This window comes from Ptychodera flava, chromosome 20 (genome assembly GCF_041260155.1).
Source record: "Ptychodera flava strain L36383 chromosome 20, AS_Pfla_20210202, whole genome shotgun sequence".
NCBI lineage: Eukaryota > Metazoa > Hemichordata > Enteropneusta > Ptychoderidae > Ptychodera > Ptychodera flava.
The window spans coordinates 36,507,720-36,525,728 of record NC_091947.1 but is presented as its reverse complement, the minus strand read 5'-3'; positions in this window follow the sequence as shown (position 1 = coordinate 36,525,728).

The window sequence follows — 18,009 nt, the reverse complement described above, 5'->3', positions numbered from 1 at the left end:
TACTACGGTCTACGTGCCTAAACCTTGGGTTCAATTCTGTAAAACCAACACAACCATAATTTCCTGTTCCGAAGACGGAAAGCGATTGCTCGCTGAACAATAATCAACGATACTTTGCTAAGAAACTGATCATTGCTCACTGATCTCAGAAAAGTCAAATTTTATGAAAAGACGATACTAATTGTTCTCAAATATAGCAGAGGCTATGAATGTTACGTAATGATATGATATTAAAATATTTCTAATTAAGTTAGAGTTCTGTAATAAGTGTCACATTTGTGCACTGAACAGCCATTGCGTATAGGGTTTCGCAGACAACTTAATACTGTAAGTTTCAGTAGCATGTAAATTGCATGGCCTTACATGGTCAATCTTTCAGATGAGTTTTAAAATTGCACAGACTAGAAAGTCTCTCTCTCTCTCTCTCTCTCTCTCTCTCTCTCTCTCTCTCTCTCTCTCTCCGTGTCAACAAATTGTGTGTAAATATTCAATTTTGTATGTATGGGCAATTTTTGCCATTTGTGGTCATTTTTTCTCAAAAACCCCCTATCTGATAGTTTGCAAAGAAAAAAGTATTAAGTCAACCATAGACTTCCGTTTTTAAAGTCTATGAGTCAACTTTGTTCACTTTCAAGCCAAAATCAGGCCGAATACAGGTTACTATTGTTAGGAAATATATTCTTGTATTACGTCATTATTAGTACAGTGTCTTACTATAGATACTCTGATAGCATTCCTCCTAAGACTAAGCACCGCTTCCTATCACTGTGTATTTTACCTACCAGAGATTCCATCTGCTAAGACAATATGTCTAATCCATCATGTGCCTTTCTCGTGACTCATAGACACTTTTCCCGCCAAAAGCGCTTTATCTACGGGAACCTCGTCTTCCCTAAGGGACTGGTCAGTTTCTTCAGCCTGGGGGGGGGGGCGGTGGATTCATGGGGGGGGGGTACCCTGTTTTGACTTTGGTGATAGGGGGGTCACCATGTTTTCGAAATGCCCAATAGGGGGGGTCAGTGTGTTTTTGAATTTTGACACAGGCTCATCATTGCCTAAAATGCTAGTGTCAGCCACAAATTTCATCATTCAGTTGTATTTTTCGGCGCGCCCTTCGGGCGCGTAACGTTAATAATCAGTCATATTTTTCAGCACGCCCAACTTTAACATATCAAGCATACATACATCAGAGATATCTGTATGTTCAATATTTTTCAGCGTGCTCTTCAAGCTCATTACTTTAATATATCAGACATTTTTCAGCATGCCCTTCAGGTGCATGACTTTAATATACAAGGCATATATCAGAGATATCAGGATGTTTCATATTTTTCGGCGCGCCCTTCGGGCGCCATACTTGAATAAATCAGAGATATCTTGATGTTTGCTAAGTGAAAGTGTACCATTATGAAATCTGCATTTCATATGAAAGGATGACAAATTCTGTTCTCTCTATGAGAATTCAGTATGAGAAAGCAACTTGCACAAATATTTCACAATATATATTTGATACAGTGACTTATTTTAGAGATAGAAAAATGACAAGATATCTTTCCTTCTCATTGATGCAATTATTTTCCTTTGTTTCACAGGTTTTCTGTAGAAAGATGCTTTTTTATGAACAAAATAACAGTTAAAAAAAGGCAGTTTTTGTCATTATTAGCTGTGCTTTTATGGTTTCAATGTTACAAGAAAAGATCCTTGAACAAGGTGTGGAACTTGAACAAGGTGTGAAGAACAGAATCAATATAGTCGCAGAGAAAACATAGAAATTCACGGTATACCAGAACGTCTACAGGCCAACGAAAATACTGATAATATTGCTCTGAGAATCCTGCAGAAGATTGACCCGGATATCACCATTAATGATTTGGAAGTTACACACAGAATCGGCCGTAATACGACTATGGAAAGAGGAAACACAACAGCCATGCAGCCGTTGCCACGACCAATCATCGTTAAATTCTCAAGTCGACGGAAACGTGACAATGTCTTCAAGAATAAGAAGAAAATAATGAATTCAACTACAGATGTATTCGGGTTCAGAGAGAAGAACAAGATCTACATAAATGAAAACCTGACACAGACAACAAGAAAGCTTATGAAGAGTGTTAACAAGAAAAGAAAAGTCGCGCAATACAAACACCTATGGACTCGGAACGGACAAATTGTCCAAAATTCGGACAAGTCATTCGTTAAAAAAATATAAAATGAACTAGATCTTAACAAAATTCTGTAATATGTACCATACTGTAGAAAGTTCTTCGCATTATCATGCCAGTAAACTGTGACATTGACGACCTTGTAAATATTTCTGACGTAAATTGTACAGATTACGCACTGGGTCAATTTAATGGGAAATTCACTGATAGTTTCAATGCTTTCTCTATTTCTCACGTGAATGTAAGATCTTTGGATTTAGAGAAAAAACACAGCTGTAAACTTTCTATTGTCAGTTTGGCACAGTCTTTACTGGACGCAATGGACAAGGGAAACTCAATTCTTGGCTTGTTCATAGATTTTTCAAAGGCGTTGACACTGTCAATCATGATATTTTACTTGCTAAACTGGAACATTATGGAATCAGGGGCCTGCCTCTGAAGTGGTTCAGTAGTTATTTACATCACAGACAGCAGTTTGTCAGGATCAAGGATATAGACTCACATCTTTTAAATATCACTTGTGGTGTTCCACAAGGTTCCATTCTAGGACCAATATTGTTTTTGTTGTACATTAATGATATTCCTAAGTCTTCCAGTTATTTCAATTTCAGACTGTATGCAGACGACTCGAATCTGTTTCGTACAATTCAGTCAAACAAGGAAATGTCTCCCTCCGTCAAGCGAATATAGAGTTTGAAAATGTGACTGATTGGTGTTATGTTAATAAGCTGACGATCAATATTGACAAAACAAATTACATGCATGGTGATCAGCAGTAGACACAATCGCAAAATGGTCCAAGATCATATTAGTGTGAATAACCAGCGAGTGAAAGAAACAGACAGTTCATCTTTTGTAGGGACCTGCCTTGATAGCAGTCTTTTATGGAAGCAACACATTCTTAAAATCAGAAAAAAGATATGCCATTATGTTGGAATTTTGTACAGGTTACATGCTATTTTACCATGTTCAATACTTATCATGCTATATAATACTTTAGTCTTACCTCATATCTCATATGGGCTTGAGGTTTGGGGTAGTGCGTACAGGACTTACTTAGTGGATATCTTCTTGGTGCAAAAAAAAAATTGTTCGTGCCATGACAGGTAGTAAGTTTGATGCGCACACCGCACCACTGTTCAAGAAATTAGGCATCCTTGATATCTTCAAACAGTACGATTATCAAGTTGGCATTTTTGTACATGACACACTTTGTAACAGGCTACCATCTCATTTCAGTAACTATTTCACTTATGTAAATCACGGCTATCAAACAAGATGTAAAGCTAAAGGAGATCTTCATGTACCGAAATATGATAGTAGCATTGGTCAGTCTTCAATCATGTTTGCTGGGGCGAAACTTTGGAATAATTTACCCAACACTTTACGTGATATTCGAGGGAGAAATAAATTTAAAAAAGAATACAGAAAATTCCTTTTACAGAAAGACTTTAATTTGTAAGACGAATATTATTATTTATTCTGGTAGCTTTTGTTTTTGTTAGACATGGACTGTCTCGTTTAGACTTTCCTGACTTGTGGCCTTTCTTGAGAACGTTTTTTTGTTATGCAAATATTTGAATTTTTCTCTTCACACTCCATTTGATGTATTTGTTTATTGTTAACTGCAGCTGTCAAATTCTTCTATGTTATTAAACTAGTGTTCTGATTGGCTAGACTAGATTAGTCCGTTTTGGACTATTTTCTAGCCTTTCACCTAGTTATGTAAACACTGTTTGATTGTATACAATCAAAACACACATTTGTTTGATTTGCGATCATACTTTCTAGGTGAAATAAATCATATCAAATCATCTCAGACACTGTACACATCAGATTTGGCTAAAAAAGCTCTCTATGGCTCCTCAGGAAATTTAATTGGATGGTTGGCAAGTCTTAACACCCATCAAAGTTTTTGATTCACTGCTTTTTCCTCTTGATATTAATGATTAACATCCATTTCTGTACAACAGTTCAGGACATCTGGTTAAGCATAGAAAGTGTGAAATACATCACAGCTCATTCAAAATACAGCTCATTCAAAATGTACTGTATTCAAACTTTAAGATTAACACTTTGAAAGTCCTATCTTACAACTGACATGTCAACAATTTCATTAAAACATAGAATGACTATTTAAAATACAAATATACCGGTATGTAAAATGTAAAATATAATACATACATACATATATATATATATATATATATATATATATATATATATATATATATATATATATATATATATATATATATATATATATATATATATATATTACAGTATTATATTATTACATATTACAGTTGTCGCGTGCGGGGGGGTCACCCTGTTTTCAAAATTTGGAATAGGGGGGGTCACCCTGTTTTCAAAATTTGGAATAGGGGGGGGGTCAGCCACTTTTTGACGTCGGCAAAAAATAATCCACCGCCCCCCCCCCCAGGCCGAAGAAACTGACCAGTCCCTAATCAGCATGATCAGAGACTTTTCCACTCTCAACAGACTGAGACACTTCACGTCACTGGACTCTATGTACGGTCTCTCACCCAAGTGTTATGCTTAAATGTATTAGCCACTGTCTATTATATTAGTATAGAATAAAGTAGTCATTTATAGTAGTAGACGACTTAGTCTCCCAACTGCTTACTCAGACCTGGTCATATTCCACACAACTATAGAATTTGTGGCCAATGTCACCAGGCTCTTACGGCTCTACAAACTGAAGACGTCTTTATAAACACTACAGAATAATATACGCCCATTGTTAAAACGCAACCGATTACCAAGTTTTATCGGAAGAAAGCAATAATGGGCAAGGTCAAACAGAAACACATCTGTCGCTCGAGACTTCCGCGTTTGGCCAGGCTTGGTTCAACTGACGCATTCCTTACGATTAGTTTCATTCCGTCCTCAAATTCATATCAGGGTTTGAACAAACTGCCTTACTGATATATTTCTCCTAAAATGGAGTTTTGGAATTTCCCTTTATAAATTTTCCTTCGTAGTTAACCAAACAGTCTTTCTTGTCACTTCTACACTGCTTCAATCCCTGCAACACGACGAGAAAGCGATAGTAATCGAGTAACCGAAAGTAGCCTTACGTCATCATAGTTAAGCCCCATACAACATCAATATCATCATTTTTGCCGTAAGGCGCCCCCTCCCGTATTTGTCAACTTATTTAACAGGGGAACATCTCTCAGAGGAATCGCATGAAATTCTACCATATATAAAGGAGATTATGGTAAGGAATAGGGTTATACACACTCAGCTTACGTCGGAAAATACATGTAAAGAAAATGTTGCAAGAATCAGCCTATCAGGTGGCTCTAGAATGTCATTCACAGTAATTCAACTTTGCTTCATGTAACTTCTTCCCAGTCCATCATGTACGCGTCAGTTCATGGCAGTAGAGCCCGAGATATTCCATCTTGTTGGTCCCGAAAATAATTAAGTGTTTCGCGCTCACCTATTCACTTATTTCTGCGAGAAAGATTGCAAATATTCACCATAATAATTTGCTAATCTGGGATTTGAAACAAATATCATCTCTCTATCATTTCTCTCGTACCGATTTTTTTTTCACGAATTGTAACATTTTTGAGACACCGTGAGGTACCCGAAGGCTGAGGACAACCTTCTCAGTGAGAGAGAACGATGTCATATCTGTATCATTTTTCTCGTGCCGGTATGGTTCCATTCTCATTATTACTCCTATTTCGGTCTCCTATTTCGGTAGACGACGTGGGAAAATTCTACAAATTAACATTCTTACTTAACATCCTATTACACCTAACCGGCTAAGATGGATACCCGATATGACACGTTCCCAAGACCAGAAGCCAATGATCGGAATTTAAATTACGTCCCATCTCCTTGCTAAAAAAAAAATCAATAAACTGGATAAAAAGGCAAAAGGAGATTCCAGGAGGCACCAGGCTGGCGTGAAGATAGAGGATTGCTCTTGTATAGTTAGAGCATAGGAGCCTCAGGCTCCGATGATGATGATCAGATGGTGATGATGATGATGATTAAACATTAAAAATGAAGAAAAATAAAAATATATTTAGACTCAGTAAAGTTGTTGTTGTTGTTGTTGTTGTTGTTGTAGTTGATAGTATTTGCAGAAAAGAACAAATTATGCACTGCAAAATTCAATACAGCCTTACTGTACACATGGAGGTAAGCTACCTCCATGCTATACACATGTGCTGCAAAATTCAATACAGCCTAACTTAGGCTGTATTGAATTTTGCAGCGCATGTGTATAGTATACTATAAAGGCTGTATTGAATTTTGCAGTGCATGTGTATAGTTTGGCTGTATTGAATTTGCAACCCATACTTTGTTCTTTTCTACAAATACTATCAACAACAATAACAACAACAACTTTACTGAGTCCGAATATATTTTTATTTTTCTTCATTTTTAAATATTTAATCATCATCATCATCACCATCTGATCATCATCATCGGAGCCTGAGGACCCTATGGTTAGAGTATTAGTTTTGTTTAGTTTAGTTTAGTTTTCTAGTTCGTAGTATAGTTAGAGACTTCCAGGTGTCTCATTGTTATAATTAAAGTCCATGGCAACCGTTTATCTTGGTCTCAGTTTGTGAGTATGTCTTCCCCCAGATAGTCCAGCTCACGTTTCCGTGTACCGCGAGAATAGCCTTGCGAGAATAGCCTAGAGAGAATAGCCTAGCGAGGAATAGCCTGGCGAGGAATAGCCTGGCGAGTAAAATTCCCTCGAAGCTACCTCAAGACAGATGTCTCCCCTCCTTCCTTGTTACTTATTTTACACAAGTCTGGGTTAGGAAATGCATCAGAGTTGGCGCTTATCTAAAAATGTCTAAGAAACAATGCTTACATGTAATTATTGAAAAGGTCTCAGCAAAGTATTTCCTTTTTCTATTATTTCATTTTCTGCTCGTAACATTTTTATTGTAGAGAAACAACTAGCTGGGTATATACATTTTACAATATCGCATGATAATTACTTTTGTTGGCAACACAAAAGTTAAATTAGTGACTGTGAGGGCCAAAGAAGTATGGCTCGTGGAGTGTACAAATGTACTGATGATCACTGGCACAATAATCATAATAACGGTTAGAAGTGTCAAAACAAGGTCTCCAACCGTTTCTGCGATTCATAAAAACCCCTTTAAAGCCAGAGGTGTATCTTCTCTTATTTGCAAAATTACTTTCACCAGCAGTTTCTTCAACATCTAACATGCACCTCCTTCTAATGTCTGCTAGACTCGTTACTGAGAGTCAACGAGGGCTTGTATGACAATGACGCTCAACGAATGAAGCACAGGAGCAGAGACGTGGCAAGTGTTATTGAACTGATTACATGTGCTCTCGCCCTAATTAGTATTGTACGGCCGATGAGTTATCGAATAGCCAATCAGCGATAGAATTGCTACTCATAAATAATCGACCAATCACTGGCGCCTTTTTCATGTCCGCAAACATATACGATAATTTCGAAAAGAAAATTTGCCATGTTTAAGTATCTAAACTACTAGATTGGATGACAAACAAGTTCAAGTACGCGATTTCAATACTGATCCCAATTTTCATTCGAACGTCAAGCTAGCTTGATACAAAAACAAAAAAGGTATGTCAGTTTCAGTTGACAAGTTTGAATTCCAATTCTTTTCGTATTTACCAGAAGGTCCAATGTAGAACAACAGTTTTATCACGATCTTGGTTGTGATTGTTCCTTATGCATACTTATTCTTAAAAGAGGTGTATTATGTTCTTAAGTTTGGTTTTGCAACGAGTCATTCTTTTGAAAATTTCTCAGTATAATGAAATCTCTGGTTGAAATTATTATTCCTCTGCTGTAACAATTCACAAATCCAACAAAATAAGACTCATCAGAAATCACAGAATTTTGACTCCATTTACAGAATTATAATTCAAAATCCGATTACTATAATGACTCTAACGTGATTGAAAGTATTACATGCATATAGTCCTCGTGTACACTATGCATATTGATCAACAGGTGGCTGTTAAGAGTTGAGCGTCGTCATCTGCATAATGCATGCAGCCGGATTCAATAGTGCTTTAGTGACATAAATTTTTCGTTTTCACCGTTCTGGACTGATAAACCAAATGTCTTTTTGGCGAATAAACCGTGATCATCAGTAATTTTTTGCCTCAGTGAGACTTTTCTTCACATATAGCAATTCAAAGACTTTAAATTTGATAAAATTCACTTAAGGATGTACGAGCGGTACACGCACGTGGAATTTGTCACTTCCATAGGATTACATTGAAATTTGCTGGAAAATCAATTTCTACTAATGTCATTTTCATGAAAACTTGCACAAAGCTCAGTCTAAAGAAATAAATAATACTGATCAAATAAAATTATATGGTCACCGCGCTAAATTTTGAGATAAACAGCATTGAATTATTTCGTCCATAGAAAATGCATTGGTGAAAAAATGCTGACTCAGCATTTTTTCTCACAAATGGCAAAATTCATGGCATTTATCTCACAAACGAGCGCGGTGACCCATATATTTTATCACACATTTTGATAATACTTACAAAGGAGAATCCAAAAATTGACAATTTAGAGAAATGACATTACTTTTAATTTTACCGATCGTACATCCTTAAGAACTGCGTAGTGATGAGAATTGACAGTTAGGAGCATTCTTATTGGAGGAATTTATGTACATTAACTTACAACTAAACGTGCAGTCTTTGAGAAGTATCTTTTCATTGTTTTACTTACAACTAAACCTGCAGTCTTTGAGAAGTATCTTTTAATTGTTTCACTTACAACTAAACCTGCAGTCTTTGAGAAGTATCTTTTAATTGTTTTACTTGCAACTAAACCTGCAGTCTTTGAGGAGTTGTTTCACTTGCAACTAAACCTGCAGTCTTTGAGGAGTATCTTTTCATTGTTTCACTTACAACTAAACCTGCAGTCTTTGAGAAGTATCTTTTAATTGTTTTACTTACAACTAAACCTGCAGTCTTTGAGAAGTATCTTTTAATTGTTTTACTTACAACTAAACCTGCAGTCTTTGAGGAGTATCTTTTCATTGTTTCACTTACATCTAAACCTGCAGTCTTTGAGGAGTATCTTTTAATTGTTTCACTTACAACTAAACCTGCAGTCTTTGAGAAGTATCTTTTCATTGTTTTACTTACAACTAAACCTGCAGTCTTTGAGAAGTATCTTTTAATTGTTTCACTTACAACTAAACCTGCAGTCTTTGAGAAGTATCTTTTAATTGTTTTACTTACAACTAAACCTGCAGTCTTTGAGAAGTATCTTTTAATTGTTTTACTTGCAACTAAACCTGCAGTCTTTGAGGAGTTGTTTCACTTGCAACTAAACCTGCAGTCTTTGAGGAGTATCTTTTCATTGTTTCACTTACAACTAAACCTGCAGTCTTTGAGAAGTATTTTTTCATTGTTTCACTTACAATTTAATTACTCAAGAGGTCCTTCATTGTCCCTTATCACGAGACGTCATAACGACAAAACGATCTTCAATATTTTGTCTTCTCTAGCTTTTCTAAAAGAACCGATAGGAGTAAAATAGGCTCAATGCCATACCTGTGGTGGAGGAGCAGTGGTCTAAAATGCATGACAAGTGTTGTTGTTTTGTGTGTGTATGTGTGTTGTTTTATTTTTTTATTTTTTGCACACGATACCCAAAATGACGATAAGGTCGTAGGTTGTTGTATTCTGAAGCCGGACCAGATGGCTGCGTTGATAATGAAGCCCATTACAGCTCGTCGCTATGGAAATATTTTTACGTCCATATATTTGCTATTTCTGTGTTTGCGATCGTGGTGTTCATTAAGCGAACGTAAGACAAAATATCGTTATTGACTTTCAGAATCCAGCGGAAACAGTAAGCACGTTGTCTAAATTATGCTCTTTCGGAGGCGTAAGGTACAAACGCTGTGTAAGTAGCGAAGAGAAGACTCTGGGACTATCAATTTTGCGGAGTAAAAAGACAACAAGACATGCTTCTAACGCAAAGTCCTGTTAACAACAAAGAAGGCGATTACTGTTCAGACCACGGACTAATAGAATCCTGGAACTCAGTTTTCGAATCATGTGTGCTGGCGGTCATATCGTTGACTGGCATATTGGGCAACTTTGTCGTTCTTTTGCTGTTTCTTTCGAACCCACGAGAACTTTGCAAGTACGTTTTGATCCTTAATTTATCGCTTGCTGATCTTCTGACCGCCTGCGTGTATCAACCGTTACTTACAGTTTCCATCGCCATGGAGAGGTTACCTTTGTCTCAGGAAGCCTGTTCGTTGTTCTCTCATCTAAATGACGTAGCAACGACTGTGTCGAATTTAACTGTAGCCTTTATCGCATTCGAGCGATACACACAAGTAACCGACGACATCAAACACAGCAAATTCTTCACAATTCCAAAAACTGCCGCAAGCTGCGTTGTTTTGTGGATTATTTCTTCCATGCTGGCAACACTTCAACCTTTGACCAGTGGAAGTATCTTTGATGGCTGTATGGCAGGCTGCGTCGTCGAAGCCGGGCCTTTTTCAGATTGGTACGTTGTTGTATTAGTAACAGTGACTTGTGCCGCTCCTTTCGTCATGATGACGTTGTGTTATATTGGCCTCTACCGAAGAGTTAAAAAAGCAGCGAATCATTTTCTGAAAGTTAACAGCGAAACTAGCCCTGGAGAAGATCAAAAGATGGCGAGTTTTCCGAGAGCATCTGCTTGGCAAAGCAGAACAAAACCCATGGCAACCATGCTTGCTCTCCTGGTTGTGGTTTTCTTCATATGTAATGTACTGGGCACAGGTTGGCACGTCACGCAAACTAACAAAAACACGCCGAAATTAGGTTGGTTCAACCACATCTTTATGGTTTTATCGGCAGTTCGTACGTCAATAAACCCCTTCGTCTACTCCTGGAAACACCCGAAGATCAGGAATAGAATCAAGCTTCTCTTTCAGTGTAAATCGGCCAAATTTGTAACTGGTGCGTTCAACGCAGCACTAGCCGAGCTAGATCAAGGGACTGACCCAGAACGAAGGTGCAGTGACGTCCGAGCCTGGTTCCAGTGGAGTACAAGACAACTCGACACCAATGAAATCAAGGCGCTGTCACACATCTCATCGACTTCCTCTGATGAAATTTTTGGCCCCTCGCCCTGGACGATTCTTCAAAGGTGGAGAAAAAGCCGCAAAGTTCTTCCAGTGAAAGATATCGAATTTTGAATTCTTATTTTGTTAATTGCTACCCCTGTAAAAACGCTTTATGAATTATACTGTCATAAGAAAGCGTATGTATCGGGAAACACCATTCATACACATGATGTATCTCGGGAGACACCTTCACGTGCAAATACTTTAACCCTGTATATTTCAACTTGTTACCCTTAAGGTACAAGCGCCTCGAGAACAGATATCGCGCTTTCAAATGTTATCAATTCTATTCTGATCTACCACTGATACTCAGTAGGGGGGTTCATTTTAAAGCTCTTTGTTGAAGAAAACTTTTCATCTTCTTAGTTTTCCGAAAATCGAAAATTTTATTTTTCTTTATACAGTTAACACAGGGATGGCGGCTATTTTGAATTTCAAATATCTGGTTTGCCTAGTACCAAAATTTGCACGGTGACCCCCGATTTTTATTCTTGATTTTTAAAGAGAATGGTTGAATGATTCATCGACGAAAGTTTGAGCAAAAGTTTAAATCTTTCACTTTCGAACAATTTTGTACGGGATTGATCACTTCTCATCTGTGATGTATAAGCTTAATTGTTCTGTATTTGATTTATATTTTTGTGTTGTTTCCTACGTGTTGTACATACACGGGGACATCGGGGAATTATTTGTCTGGGAATATATAAGCTTTTACGCATTTTCAATCATACGGGAGGACAAAATCTCTCGAAACATTGACTGCAGGAATCGATACAGTTCCTGGTAATACTATTCAAAGTACCGTTTGTCTTTCGTATTAGGGTGAAATGATTAGTGCATGATTTGCTGCAGTTGCTGAGCGTCTGAAACGATCCCGTGTAACATCACACTTTCTGGAAAATTCCTCGTCCATTTAATGAAAAACAACACAAATAATTATAAAGGATGATTGAAAAACCTCAAGTATGTATTAAGTAACATTCGCCAGATGAGAGTCCATTCTTCCAGGGGTACTGTCATCACAGCTACGAAAGTTAAAAACCAAGAACTTTTGACTCACTAACTAGCTTTTTCATCCTTTGTTTGTTCCAACTTGTCTTACCTCTCTTCTTTTCTTGCTTGCTGTTGTTAGGATAATTCAAACTCTCTTTCCTGATCGAAAGTTTGGACGTGTTAAAAAATCCGACAACTGCATCTTGATGTTAACGTTCCTTAAGCATGAGAAATTGCTAAAATATCATCGTGAAAGTTTCAATTGCGTACATGTGTTTGAACAACAATCATTTCGAGGCAAATTCTGAATGTTAGCTGAGTATCACGCATATACCCTGTTTCCGTACAATTCTGCAAAACTATACGCACGCTGATCGAAATAGAACATGCCTCTTTCTCTAAACGCAGTGAATTGTTTGTCATGCGTATGTATCAATCATCCACTGGAATGCGTGTACGTAGCGTCCAACCAATTTATTGAAAATTGAAAATTGAAATCACCTTCAAAATGCAATTTTCATTTGAATGAAATAACAACCAATTTTTAATATTCGTTTTTGCAGACAAAATTTTATTTTACCGATTTTTTGGTACGGTTTTCGCGGCCAATCAATTCCCAAAAATATTAAACAGCCTTTTGGCATAGAAAGCAACATTTGAAATGTTTCAAATCGAAAATTATTTTCATTTTTATCTTCGTTAAAAAAAACCGATTAACGACCCGTTTTAAATAAAGCTTCTGCTATTTCATTATTAATGAACATAATTCTGTTTCGCCTCCTTTATATTTGAATCCGAAAAGCAATTTTCAGTAAACACAAATGAAGCTTTAATCAATTAATTATGTTTCATTCATAAAATTGAAGACACAAGTTCGGGTTTACTTTTATTGAACGTTCCTTGTTTCATATTTTGAATTTAATTTATTTTAAAAATGATGTTGCCATTCTCAACAAAGCATAAAAATAACTTAAGTCTTCAACTTATTCTATCTTAACATAACAAAAATGGTATTTCTTCCGATTTTGTAAAATATAAAATAGGCTATAGGATAATTTTGACATTTGAAGGAGAACAAAAATGATGAGAATCGAAACTTGTTAATACTAAATCATGTACAACTAATTTAAAATGAATTCGCTGTTCATTTTGTTACTTGCGAAAATTGAAAATTGAAAATGGTAAGTTTCAACCATTTTCATTTTTTTGAAAATGGTCGAAAAACGACTTACATGTTATTTCAATTTCTTTGCTGTTCCTGGCCCTCTACCGGCCAGTGGGCGAGCAGCGATGCGTGCGAGATTTTCGGCTTCCGTCAACGCAAGAACTGCGGTAAATTAAAATGGAGTTGTCTTCCTTATTCTCTGAAGGGTTTTTTGCGGCAAATGGTTGTTTTTGAAGGTAAAACACACCGCGAGATAGCATGTACTTTGAAAGACTTGTTTCCTGATCATAATCTGTCAGGATTAAGCGAGAGAGCAGTGCGCAGATTTTGTGAAATACATGAATTAAGCGACGTCGACGCCACACGCCGAACAATGACCAATGATTAGTACAACATATACTGTTAACATAACGAGCACTAGCAACGCTCAAAATATGCCCTTAAACAAAAATCCTTATAAGCGTCCAGAAACTCCGGTCGATGCTGGGTCATGTTAATTACAATATGACACCACACACCGGATCGCTCACTATAGTCAGTCAATAGAGTGGCTAACTCTCTGAACTCTCTCAATAACGAATCTGGCTTCTCCTCCTCGAGGACGAAGATGCACAGGCACTCCTTAGCTGGGTAGTCTGCTGAGTAGATCGATTTTCGGATCGATCTATTGATTCCGTAGTCGATATGCCCGCCACTGCAACCTAATTAGGTTGCAGTGGCGGGCATATCGACTACGGGATCAATAGATCGATCCGAAAATCGATCCACTTAGCAGACTACCCAACTAAGGAGCGCCTGTGCGAAGATGACTTCATCACACAACCAAGCGGAGGGGATACAAAACAAGAGAGCGACTGATGAAGGAACCCCATTTTTGGTTCCGAAACACCGTTAAGACGAATCACTCAATCAACAAACCGGTTTACCGGGAACCCAGATTACATGACTAGGGTCAAATTCACGTGCCGCGTGCCAGGGACTCCTGAGAAATTGTAGGGAGGGAGGGCCTAATTAAAAAGTATACAGAATCTAGGAATTGCGTTAGTTTATACATGCCCGTAGTATATTCAGGCAACACCACAATACCCATCTCAACACTACCTTTGTTGCGCCAAACTTACATAAGTCGGGGATTGAAATTGATTAGATGGAATAAAGTCTTTAGAGTTTGACCAATTTCGACACCTCTAGGCCTACATGCAGAGTCTCTGGTAAGCGTCACAGTGGTTAACTGGAAGTACATTTGTTAACGCATGGAGGTATAAAGTGAGAGTCGTCTTTTGCCCGTGATTAGGACACCAAGACTGGCCAAGACTGTATCGTGTTTCGAAATAAATGTTCACCTGGCCTGACACGAGTATGCCTATCGCGTTCATGTTAGGCCTGCCCGCAGCCTATGTGTTGTGGTGGGACTGTGGTTTACTTGCACGCGTGCGAAATACAGCGTTTTGGTAACATTTTGATTGATACAAGTTGGCAGGGTGGTGGACTTGTCCACAAAATAAACCTGTTTGCAACATTTTTATTGATACCTGTCAATAGGCTTACGCCCATACCAGTCACAGTTCGATAGACACCATAGGACCTAGATATTTGCAATATAGCAACCTTAACATATGGTCTTCAAAATCAATGTACGGAATTTTGATTGATCAATTTTTAATGTTACAAATTTACGTGCAGTGTGATTTTGAAAAATACTGGCCTCCCTCCCTATAATTTCTCTTGAGTCCCTTTCTGCATATGCACGCTGGTCATTCGCTGGTCCCCAGTTCATGCATTTAGAAGGCGGCGTTGAAGCCCGAATGGTGATTTGTTCATGAAAATGAATCAATGAATTAAATTGGAGTGAAAATTCACCTACTTCTGGCTCGCGGCGCGTGCGTGGCACGTGAATTAGGCTTACCCCGATTCACCGGTGTCTCGCCATGTATTCCACACAAAAATGCAATGATCCTTTTATTCACCACATCGTAATACTAACAATCTGGTAGAGCCAATGTGTGGAGTAGTCCTACGAGTATGGCGAGAGTGTCCGGCTTTGGCTACGCCGTGGGAGGCGGCGTAGCCAAAGCCGGACACTCTCGCCATACTCGTACGGCCAATGTTCAGAGTTGCCCTCAATTTCCTTTATATCGTCTTCGGTGGCCAGTCAGGCCTGGGTTGAAACTTACAATTTTCAATTTTCAATTTCTAATTTTCGCACGCACCAAAGTAAAATTGCAAATTTCTCTTAAATCGGTAAGACATGATTTTATTTCAAAGAGTTTCCTTTCTCTTCATTTCGTTTTTCATCAAATACGTTCAATGTCCCGTAATAAATTTTACGAATCTTGAAAATAGTACTATTTTTTATTTTAAGATTAGGTAATATTTGATACTGGTAATGACTTTTTTTTGCTTTGTTGAAAATGAAAACATCATTTTAGATACAAATTATAATATGAAAACAAGCAACTTTCCTTAAAAACACGTGATTTTGAAATTTAAGAAATAAAATAGAATTAATAGATTAAATTTCATTTTGTTTTCACTGATAATTGCATTTCGGATTCAAATATGAACAAGGCGAAACAGAGTTATGTTTCATTAATAACCAAATAATAGAAGCTTTATTAAAATTGGTCTGTCAATTGGTATTTTCAATTAAGATGAATATGGAAAATAAAATTATATTTCAATCATTAAAATAACGCTTTTTGTGCTAAAATGCATTTTAATATTTTTGAGAATTGATTGGCCGCGAAAACCGTACCAAAAAATCGGTAAAATAAAAATTTTGTTTGCAAAAACGAATATTAAAAATTGGTTGTTATTTCATTCAAATGAAAATTGCATTTTAAAGGTGATTTCAATTTTCAATTTTCAATAAATTGGTTGGACGCTACGTATCAATCATCCACTGGCCCTTAGTATACTACCATTTGTTAGGTCTCCATTGTAACTTTAACCAAGTTTATGATTTGACTCTTAGGTTTATATTTCACTTTTTTGTGTTTTATTTATTTATCTAGAATACTTTCACATATCGCACACGTAATATATATCCAAGAACACGTGTATGTTAACTATCACCTACATGTATTGAATAATTGTGATCTTGAAGTAGTTTTCCCGAATCAGCATATATTCCAGCATCAGAATTTCGATATGAATTTACGCATTTTTTGTGAAGTTTCGGCTTAGCGTGGCCAGGTGGGATAGAGGACAAGAGCGACCAGCACGTTTCCTTCTTATTAACAGAAAGCGACTATGAGCTGTATATGGCGAATAACATTACTCGATTGTCCTATTGCTGGGCGGGGCATTCATACTTCGCAGATACCCTCTTGTAATTTGTGTCTTGCTGCAAATTCACTTGAGAAAATAAAAACGGCCAAAATAAGTTAGTAAAAGGTACATTGACGTTTGACTTCTGTGTGTACCATACAAAACAAGTTGAGGACAATGTATAGGACGAGTGCTCGTCTCTCATCATATAGTTCACAAACTTGATTTTGGAATGGAGTTTATTGTATTGTATTTCAGGATCACACCTAACATTTTTAATGCTATGTGAAAATAGCTTCATAATCTTTACTTTGAAGTTTACAAAACAAACAAAAAAACCCAAACAAATATCCTTCGCTTTCCATGCCAGGAAAAGACAGCTGGTTGTCGTAGATGGCGATGCTTGATTTAGTTTGGCTGAGTTAGAGCACGGCTCTACTTTCAGATGGAGGACTACCCGCAGGCAGTGTGGTGTTAGGCAATAGATTCCATTTACCTGCATGCAGAAATGTAGGGAAGTCATGTCCATACAATATTGTCATTTTCTTGGAACTTTCACAAAAATGAGCCTTGGCATGAGATGCCATTACAGTTCCAAAATTGTATTCAAAAATTGATGTCACTAAGCAGGATTTCAGTTATATTAATTGGCATTTTTTCCTGCATGATTATAAAGAAAACAATTTTTCTAATATAAGTTGTTGCGTTAGCAAATTGTTCTTGCACCTTAGTCAAAACTAGTGAACACCCAACACTCTCTGAGCAATTTGATGACACTTCTTCCATGCCAGGGCATTTTGTGACATTTGTGACACTTTATATCTTTATGTACAATACAGCTCTGTGATACAGCATTGAGTACTGAAATCCCTTGATACACACACATATGTATATATACAAAACAATAATGTAAATTACTTGTGCATTATATATATGTATATATATGATGTATATGTATGGAAACACTTATACACATACACACACACAAATATATCCACATATGTAGATATATAAATATATATTTATATAATTCATGTATGTAAACATGTATAAATATATATGTGTATGTGTATATATGTATATGTATGTACATGTTTATATATATAAACATGTCCTTGATTTTGTGTGTGTCTATATGTCTGTATATATGTGTATGTATGTATGTATGTATGTATATATATATATATATATATATATATATATATATATATATATATATATACAACCATGTCAATTACTTATAAAATTGTAT